The sequence below is a fragment of the Homarus americanus genome, unplaced genomic scaffold, assembly GCF_018991925.1.
Source record: "Homarus americanus isolate GMGI-L3 unplaced genomic scaffold, GMGI_Hamer_2.0 scaffold13381, whole genome shotgun sequence".
Taxonomy (NCBI): Eukaryota; Metazoa; Arthropoda; class Malacostraca; order Decapoda; family Nephropidae; genus Homarus; species Homarus americanus.
This window is the reverse complement of record NW_024739802.1, coordinates 1,613,690-1,624,676: the sequence shown is the minus strand read 5'-3', so window position 1 is coordinate 1,624,676 and position 10,987 is coordinate 1,613,690.

Sequence of the window (10,987 nt, the reverse complement as noted above, 5' to 3'; positions counted from 1 at the left end):
TAAAGGCGAATTCATGTGTGTAAAAGTTCAAGTATTGTATTAAGGGTTGTGGGAGACACAAAAGTGTTTCACTTTCCACGCTTTACAAACACCCAGGCAGTAACCAGATATATGTGGCAACATTGCTTGTTGGCGGACAAACAACCCCTCAAGTTAAGTCTTTTTCAAGGAGGAGATCTTGAGGCCAAACTGGGTGGCTCTCGAGGTGCTGACGCTGGTCCAGGGTGATAGTCTTGTGTAAGATGAACCCCAGTGCTGACACAAGGTGGGCGAACGTTCGTCTCGTGCAACTTCTATACGCGTGTCATTGTGGGGTGAAGGGAAACACCAGGCGCTATTGTTCGCTACTAATGGCGAAGTGTTTGTTTTTTGTGGTAGTGACCTAAGTCCTCTGAGTGTATATGATAACATCATTGGTACCAAGGTGTTAGGAAAAATTGCTTGAGATGTTTATGTTATGTACGCGTTACTTGGCACCTTTTCATTAGCTGCTGCTGGGTATAAACAAACCAGTCTTGCTGTTGTTGTAATATGTTCGAACATTCTATTATCTTGATTGTAGATGCCCAAATAACGTTCAGTTTTACGCAAGCGTTAAGTGTTGTGAAACCATTGATCGTTCTTAGTTCCATAGTTAAATACACAGCGACACACTGTGATAAGAAGAGAAAGAAATTCTGTGATTGGCTAAAATGTAGCTGGATATAATCTAACAGCCAATCAGGTACGAGACTCAGGGTGAGGATACACAAGAGTAGCTAACCCTTATTTAACACATAGTACACCACCTCAATGCTCTCCTGGGGTCGTACAGAATCACGACCCACTGTAGAATTGTCCGTGGTAACTACAATCTCAATATGCACTTGTTCTCATATTTCGGCAATTTACCACAAAATATCTGATTCTTTACTCTGATTCCAATTAAAAGTCTGATTTTTATTCCAATCCCCCCCCCCCGAAAAAAAAATCTGATTTAATTCTATTTACTAAAACATCTGATTTTGATTCTAATAAAACTTGTGATTTCAATTGTAATTCCATATCTACCTGACACACCTATAACTCATATCTGATCTACTTTTGTCTCACATTGACATTTACAACTGTCCTACATCTGTTCCACATCACTTAGCTCCATTCCATACCACATGTTCTCCCCTTCACTACTGGAACCTGCTCCTTACGCAACGCTTAATCCCTCCTCCCTTCCTGCCTCCCTTCCAGTCTCTCTCTCCCTTCCAGTATCCCCCCCTCTCTCTCTCTCTCCTTTCCAGGGTCTCTCCCTCTCTCTTTCTCTCTCTCTGTCTATCTTTTCCTTCCTTTATCCTTCCCTCTTTATCTCTCTTCCTCCCTCCCTCACGCCACGTTTCTTAGCTTCTCTCCTATCCTTCCGTTCTTCTTATCTCCCTTTGGTGTAGAGAACCTAACCTAACCTAATCTAACCTAATCTAATCTAACCTAACCTAACCTAACGTAATCAAACCTAATCTAACGTAATGTAACATAACCTAACACCAAATCTCCAAAATAAGATCACAGTTATAATAAGAAAATTCTGTATTGTCCACCTTCACTCTCAGCCTTGGCTCAATTTACTCAGTCTTTTCAATAAATTATCATGTGTATTCTTCCCTCGGTTCCCTAGCATTATATGTGCCAAGAGTTGGTTGCAAATACCATTATAAACTTTTACTCTTGTCTAGTAAACGATATTTGTTCTCATACCGGGAAGATGATACCATATAAAATGTTCTTTAAGACTCAATGTATTTTTTGAAAGAATTAAAGTAATCAAAAGCATTCGACATTAGCTGCGTTAGTGAAGAGTACTTGGTAACGCGTTGGGTGTGCTTGTTGACGCGTTAGGAGTGAGTTTAGAGACCGGTGTTGTGAATGGACTAAGTAAACTGGCGAAAATATCTCTCAGAGAGTCAGCCAGTCAGGAAATGTGTTCGTAAAGCTGACTAACGCATCTAAAAGTTAGAGGAGGTATCATTACGCACCATAAGATATAAAGCGTAAATACAAGGTAAGTCCACTTGACCTAACTGGCACCTGGTCGGGTCAGTGACAGTAATCAGCTGACAATGCGAGGAACACACCTGGAGGAGATGATCTTTGACCCCGGTCTGGCCAGGTCGCCGCACCCTCACAACCGGAGTCATGTTGCTGTAAACTTAAGTCTAACAATAGTATCTCTGTAAGACTGTTTCTTTTGTTATATAAAAAAGTTCTGTATAATCGTCCGAGTGTTTGCCTGTCATTCATTCTCTAGTACTAATAAGGTTAACGTTTCTGTGAATGGTCTCAAGGCATCAGAAGGAAACACATTTCTGAGCAGAGAAGTAAAGAGAGTTCACCTGAGTGAGACAACCGTGTGCCCTACTGATGGTGTGTTTGATGTCAGTCCCAAGCTGAGAATAATCCTCTTACAATTCTGTTTCTTATTCATCATGTACCAGATGATGTTGTTGTTCAGAGCAGCAATTTATTACATTACAACACTCTATCTTCACCCAGCCAAGGCAGAGAAAAGTTTTGTTTCAGAAATGTTCACATCCACAGGCAGGAACCACCCCTTCATTATCATCACAGGAGACTCAGACGACCCGCAGCCTTTAAGAGTGTTGAACAAAACGGCTACTACAGGTAACTCGCTCCTTCTAAAGCGCTACTCAGAGTGCTCCTGTACATCTAAAACGCAACATTTCCTTTTTGTAATTTGAGATTTTCCCTCAACTTTCTCCTAACAAGAAAATTGCCAGATCCCGTTTGAATAATTCATCCGGACAGAGAAACGAGCAGCTCCACCAGTGGCTGCCTACGATACACACACACACACACACACACACGCACACACACACACACACACACGCACACACACACACACACACGCACACACACACACACACAGTTACAGTAGAGTCTTAGGATAATTTCAACGTCATTTTGTCCATCAACTTAGTGTGGTGATGAAGGAGAGACAGTTAGCTTCGTTCTCAAATCTTCAGTTACGGGAAGGTGTAAGGTAGGAGCCGTGGAGACTGCAGGCACTGGTTCTTTAGGGAGCGGGCGAACATCCGGGAACGACAGAAAGGAACAAAGGACAATAAAAACAGTGAATAGTCAACCTTTTCTTATAATGAGAGGAATGGAATTTGTGTTTCTTCCTCTGACGTGAGAAGACAAAATTATCTCAGTAGGGAGTGTTATTGTTCTATTCTTCTCTCTATAAGTAGTGAAGATTACGACCATATGGTGATACAGTACAGGCAGGAGGCACAGCGCTGTTACCTCCTTAACAGCCTGCAGTGTACATAACCCACACACATGAAGTAGTAGTGTGATGTAGTTAACAGTAATTATTCTTAACTTAGTATAGTTAAAGGGATATTGAAGGGTTATTTTCTATCGGTATAAAGCACCTCACACTGTCGTCCGCCACACAACAGCTTAACAACAGTGGCCGAGGAGTTGAACCAGGAGAGTTTGGTGACTTAACCTTCGGCAGTGTCTGTATCTCCTGGAGGATAAGTTTTTGGTCAGGGGCCGCCATAGTGCTCTTGATGGTGGCTCTTGGTATACACAAAAAAGTGTAGGAGGAAAGTTTGGGAGTTGGGTAATTCAACATCCAGGTGTGTACTGTTCGCGTTGGTGTTCCTCTGTGTCCTGGAACAGTGTTGTAGTGTTCCTCATGACAGCTTCTGAAATATTTGGAACTCAACCGAGCAGACGTGGATGTCGACTTTAGGGACTCTGTGTCTTGGGTAGTGGCACTTCGTCAGCAGTAGGCGACTTACTTCAGATGGTCTGCTGTGAGGGGTTGATGGTTCTGAAATGGCGATAATTCGATAATTAAACCAGGTGACGGTAGGTGCCGATTCTAGGAACTCTGTAATCTCAAACCTCTGAGACATATGTGTAAGTGTTCTGTGAGTAGGACTTCGTCGGGAGGTCGCGGTGCCCTAAAGGATAAGTTCACAGGGCGGGGTTATCTTTAGGGCGGAGCGGGAGACTCAGCAGGAGTGTACATCCGGGTTGCGGTGACCGTTGAGAGTGTGTGTGTGTGTATGAGCGGGTTTAACAAGTGTACATGGCAGTTGTAGATGTACACATGTTTTCTGATATACAGGTGTGGACGTATGCGAAGTGATTTGATATACAAGTACGAACGTGTACAGATGTGCTGATTTAAGGGTAGGCTATGTAGGTGCACAAGTGCACTGATGTACAGGTGTGACGGTGTACAGGTGTGATTTAGAGATGTGGAGGAGTACAGGTGAGGAAGTATGGGGGTCAGTGTGGAGGCCGCTCAGGTTCTAGAACTGTGTAACATGTGAAAGTATTGCCTTAATGAACGCTAATTTTGCCTAATTACCGCCGGGCCCACCACGAGGCCGCCCCTGTGTAGCGTGTTAGTACAAGCACTACAGGTACTGACCCACGAGAAACATTGTCGGAGGTTCATTAGTAAAGGCTAGATGGGGGGTAGCTATTTGTTTGTTTTTGCTAAACCTATATACCTCCTCAACCTCTTCCTCCACCCTTTCCTCTACCCCTCTTCCTCCGCCTGTCCTCCCCTCCTTCTCCTCAGCTACCTTCCTCCGCTCCCCCCTTCTCTGCCCCCTTCTTCCTTCTCCGCCTCTCGACCCTATTTCAGTCATCTGGCCAGTTGGTCGTCAGTAACGTTACATAATACGTACTGATCGTGATGCTATTCGCCTGATTATTCCCATTTTAGTCAAACGTGATAAAAAAAACAAATAAAAGAAAAGAACAGAATCCAAAGTCAGGGTTTGATCAAAACGTTAACCATCACCCAACATTTATCAAAACAAAGAAGAAAAGAAAAAAACAAATGCAAAACGACGCATCAAAAATCGAACAATAAGAATAGTTTTCTGTACCTGTAATTAAGACATGTTTGATTTTACGTCACCCATCACCAGCGTCTTAAACACAGGTTGACCCGGCCCATGAGGACACGTCGACAGGCACGGAGAAAGTTGGCAGACTGAAGGTTGAGGCTGAGAATATTGTGTCGGAGCCCGCGGCGACGTGTGTGAACGAGGGAGGGAGGGAGGGAAGTAGGAAGGAAGAAGAAGGGAAGGAATGAAGGAAGGAAGAAAGGAATGAAGGAAGGAAGAAAGGAATGAAGGAAGGAAGGAAGGAACGAAGGACTGGAAATGAAGAAGAAACGAGAGAGAGAGAGAGAGAGAGAGAGAGAAAGAGAGAGAGAGACCATGCAGGTCACTAAGACTGGTTGGAGATTAATTATACGCCTTGGGAGACCCAGGTGGTGGTAGGCGGTTGGGAGGAAGAGGGGCGTATGAGCGTGTGCGTAAATACAAGTTTCTGGGCAAACTGAGGAGATGAAGAGAGGGTTCATGTCAAATAAGTTTCAGGTGGACCCCATTCGTGATCGCCCACAAAGGTACCAAACATAACCTAACCTAACCTAACCTAACCAAACCACCAGAAAGAATGATGGGTGTTGTAGAATTGTGGACCTCATAAATCATATTTGGTATTCTATTTGGCAAACTATTAATTACCTCAAGTGTGAGTGTAGGTATGAGGTTAATAGCCGAGTGTGTCTATTTATTTGTTTGTGAGAGGAGATAGTAACAAATAGTCTGTGAGAGAGAGAGAGAGAGAGAGAGAGAGAGAGAGAGAGAGAGAGAGAGTACATCAAACATACAGCCAGACAACAACACAAGACAGAAAGGAATCACAAAACAAACGGAGAGACACACACAAGACAAAAAAAAAGAAACATCCCAGCAATTTTTTTTTTTGACTCATCATCTTCGATTTCAGCCTCACAGCAACAACACCCTTAATCTCAGGGGGTCTATTTAGGTCCTGAGAGCCAGACAGCCTTCACCAGATAACCAGGTAGATCCTTATCACAGCACACATTTGAATCAATCATCTCAAGATAGGAATTGTTGCTCCTAGAGACGTCATGAAGGGTAATAACACAGTAGAAATGGTGAGGGTGTTAGGGGGTATTACACGATCATGTTATGTGGAGCCAACAGAGGGTGTACGATACTCGGAAATGCATCTCGCGTTGTATTACTTTTTGGGGGCGGGGAATTTAGAGGATTAGAGTGATGAAGGATGAGTTAGAGTGGTAGGCTGGAGGTTAAATAGCCTCCTAGTTATAATAAATTCTAGTTCTAGTAAGTGTTAGTTCTGATGGGACCGAGTCGTAATAGAAGCTAGTCCAAATGCGTTTCATTCCTAAGGGGCCTCAGTCTTAATACAATCCAGTTTTAATGGTCCAGTCCTAGACTAGAGGGTTCAAGCCCTAATGGGCCCCAGACTTCACAGCCCCCAATCACACCGGAACAGACCTCGTCTAACCATTAGGACTGGGCACCTAATTATAAAGGAAGGTTCCTACCTAGAAATAACGAAATTATCCCCGTCCCTTCTTCCTCTCCCATCAACCTCTCCCTTCAACCTCTTCCCTTCTTCCTCTCCCATCAACCTCTCCCTTCTATCTTCCTTCAACTTCTCCCATCAACCTCTTCCCTTCTACCTCTCCCTAGCCTCCCTCCTTCTCCCACACTACCACACGATGGCCTCCAGCCTGTGATCGCTTACACCACCAAGATTCAGATTACAGTCATAACTTGTTGGGTTTATCCGTTCCATCACCTATCGCAATCGCCGATATTACAGCCAATTAACAGCTGTAAACACCCTGACAGGTATCTAAACATGTGTTGGCAGATATTTAACGCCCTTCCACCCTATTTTTCTATCTCTACCCTCCCACTAGGGCTCGTCCAACACCTGTAATCAACCTGAGCCAACCGAGCAACTGTTGTGCCTCCAGGTATGCAAAAGTGCTCCTGTCAATTTGTACTGCCAGGTAGTGTGTGTGTGTGTGTGTGTGTGTGTGTGTGTGTGTGTGTGTGTGTGTGTGTGTGTGTGTGTGCCTCCGATTGCAAGTTGCTAGCTATAATCTTCTCTCTTTCGATAAAAATATTGACGTAATTTTTTTCTACTGAATCCGTCGGTTCTCCTCCCATCTCTCTTCCCCACGTCCTTGGTCGCCTTCTCTCTTTCTTCGTCTCTCACTCTATCTCTATCTGTATAATATGAGACACTCGGATAAATGTAATAATTAACGTACATGAAACAATATTTGTATAGTCATCCTTTGGTTAATGAGGGTCACTGTGTAAAGGTGAGGCAGCAATTCCATCCTCACGTCGAGAGAGAGAGAGAGAGAGAGAGAGAGAGAGAGAGAGAGAGAGAGACATCACCTGTGGCCTAATGCTAAGCACTCACAGAAGCTGTTAACAATACACGCAATTTGTAGGAGGTCTAAGGAGAGGTTTAACAATAAATAAACCCGCGTAATGTAATATCTTCCTAAAACTGGTTTATTGCACGACTGAAAAGTTGTTCTTGGGAAGGTTAGGAAGAAGGAGATGGAAGAAGAGGGAGGTAGAGGGAGGAAGGGATATGGGAGGTGGAGGAAGAGGAAGGAGGTGGACGTAGAGGGAGAGGGAGAGAGAGAAGGTGGAGGTGGAGATAGAAGGAGAGGAAGGAGGGGGTCGTGGGGGTGGAGGGAGAGGGAGATGGAGGGAGAGGGAGGTGGAGAGAGAGGGAGGAAGGGGACGTGGAAAGTAGAGGAGTTGTGATGTTCAAGGGAGTTTTATTACGGTGTGAAGAGCTTTGCTTAGGCTGGTTTATATTACCTAGGAGACGCAGCCGAAAGAAAAAAGTGTTAATTTAACCGGATTTTGAGGAAGAGTTGGAGAGTGTATGTTAAGAATGCTGAGAGAGAGAGAGAGAGAGAGAGAGAGAGAGAGAGAGAGAGAGACATTATAAAACAGTACCGTAAAGTCAAACTTATAAAAACTTGCACTACGATGACCACAAAACCAACACAAACATGTGGAAGGTAATTGGCAAATCCCCAAGCTCCGTCATGCAGGATATGAGCGGCCACACACAAGGGCGCATCCTGCAGAAGGCGGCACCAGGAGGAGGGGGGGAAGCCCTTGTTTATATCCTGAACATCTGGTCTCCGGATATTCAAAGGCTTACAAGTATTTTTTTTTTCTAATCTAAAGGTATAACAACGTATCTAACTCATTTAAATTGACGGTACAGTTAAGGTGCGGTTGGTTTTTCTATTTTTTTTAATGCAATCTTCATCTTTATTTGGAGATGTTAGAACGTATCCACTCGGCTCACCTAAGCTACAGAGATACCGGCCAGAGCAACGTTAATATTGCCTCTTGAGATTCTGTCATAAGTAATTGTATACAATTTGTCTTATTTCTTAGTTTAGGTGAAGAATAAAATATTATATCCAGAACAGTGGCGACAAGAGAGTAATCCTGTGTTTGTTGTTGTTTTTTCTGTTTTTTCTTCTTTTATTCACTATTTTTCTTCTCCAACTCTTCCCTTCCACCATTCTTAACCTTACCCTTTCTCCACCCTTCTCCCTTAATCCTTCCCCTTTTCGCGCATTCTTCTTCTTCACTCTTTCTCCTAAATTATTTTTTTTCTCCTCTCCAACCCACTCATTTTCCTTCCTACATCTATTCATAACATCTCTTCTTCCAACATTCTTCATCCTCCAACACCTCTTCCACCTCTCTCCATTACCCTTCCCATTTTTCCATCCTTCCTTCTCCTTCTTTTCCATCCCACCTTCCATTACCAATTCCATCATCCTTCTAACTCCTCCTCCTCCTCCTCATCCACCCCTTTCAAATCATTCACCCTTCTTCAATCATCCTCTTTCCCAATCCTTCACCCTTCCTTTCATCACCTTTCTCATACTTCCCTTTTTCTCCCATTCCCACTTTTCCTTCTCTCTCCATCACACTTCCAAATACACCCTAACCCTCTCTCTCCTCCATCACCACTCTCCCTCCTTTACCCTCCTCCCTCCATCAGTCCTCCCAGCCCCACACATTCTTCTCCTTCAATAAGAACTTGTAGCGCCTCCCACAACCTCCTCCAGGTATGCGTCTTATTCTCTTGTACAACATCTTGCTCGCGCCAGACTCTAAAACTTGTGTATACTTGGGATATCCTGGTAACCTATTCAGAGTGATGCTGAATGTTCCTCTGTTAACCTCTGGAGTCCGTGTTAAGATCGCTGTGTTAACTTTTGGAGCTCTGTTGGTTGTTTTGTTAACTTTTGGAGCCCCGTGTTCAGTCGTTGTGTTAACTTTTGAAGCCTCGTGTTAATGGTTGCGTTAAACTTTGCAGCCCCGTGTTAGTCGTTGAATTAACCTGTGGAGCACCGTGTTGGTCGTTGTGTTAACCTCTGCAGCCCCGTTATTCCTGTGTTCACTTACAGAATGATCTCTGCGGGTAAGCTGAATGGGTCAAGGATTGTGAACTGTGTGAGATTTATCTTTCACACTCTCTCCTTCTTTATCTGTTTGCCCCCCCCTCTCTCTCTCTCTCTCAATAAGTCTGTCTGTTTCTCCCAGTCTGTTTCTTTGGATCTCTTTTTCTTTGTCTATCTCTTAATCTGTCTCTTTCTCTTGTTGTTGTTCACTTTGCATCTATATTTTTCTCACTAAGTAAACTCTCTCTCTCTCTCTCTCTCTCTCTCGGTGGCAGATGGTATAGTTTACTCCCCAGAACTAGGACACATCACACCTACAGGAGGTCATAGAAACACATCAGTCTCCCCTGGGCCACACCTCTGCAGACACACAACAAGATCGACGGGGTTCTGGGTGGCCAAATTTACGTACCCAACTCTTTGTAAACTGGTAAATAAGGTTGAGTTGTGAGATCAAACAGCTCGATGCCCTGCGTAAACCAAAGAAGTCATACATAAAAGAGTTAGTCTGGGAGGTGTAAAGAAGATAAATATAGCCAGCGAGATAAAGAACACGGTCATTTTTGCATATCTAGTTCGGATATCAACAGATAGTCTTACTGAATAACCAAAGTGTTCATAAACGGATGATTTTGAGTTGTAAAGAATCATATATAGTCAAGGGAGAGAGTGAGAGAACCTCGTGTTTTACAAATGATCTAGTGAGATATTACGGCCTGAGTCACCACCACTATCACTTCTGGAGGAGGAGGAGGAGGAGGTGATGGTTTCCACTGACTTTAAGCTCCTCGTTGTCTGTGGAAGTGATAAGTGGATGACGATCTCACTCGGGGATTTTTAGTGGTTAAACTTTCTAACAAACTTATATAGATTCATTTAACCTTGCCATTCCTGTATGTGAAGATGAAATAACTCTTTTATAATGAGACAGGTAATAGAACTAACTTACGTGGTATGCTAGTAGGCACAAGAATGGGCTATTAAGAGAGAAGAAAGGGTAAGTGTTTAATGCTGACACTGGAAAAATATCTCACTATTGATGTTGGAAAAAAAAATTATAAAAAAGAATACAGCACTGGATATTGACTCATGGTAAATAATCTTCAAGGTTTCCAAGGTGGGTAATTAAGATGAAAATAATAGGCCTATAATTATACCACATTAACTTATGGAAAATTTATCTTACAGGCGTGGGAGTGAGTGTTCGTTAGAGTAAAGGAGGGGGGTGTAGGGTGCCGGTATAACACATGTGGTTATGTTGCCCTGTAAAATCATCCCTAGGATGTGTTGAGTTGACTGTGATTAATGACTAGGTGAGAGAGGGTTAAACAAGCGGAGGGGGTGGGGAATGTGGAACTTCTGACCGGTGGGTTATATAGGTCATTGTCATCCATATATCTTCAATACATTTATCACTATGATATAAAAGACGCCCGTAACTGGTAATGGTCGCCGGTCCTCATTAAAATTAACCTAAATCAACTATTAGGATTGGAACCCATTAAAATTGGGGTATATTAGAACTATGGCACATTAAGGTGGGTTCCTATTAGGATTGTGTTCCATTAGCCCCATTATGTCTGGAAACAATTAAGGAATGGTTCAGTGCAACACGGTACACTACATCACGGTACACTACATCACGGT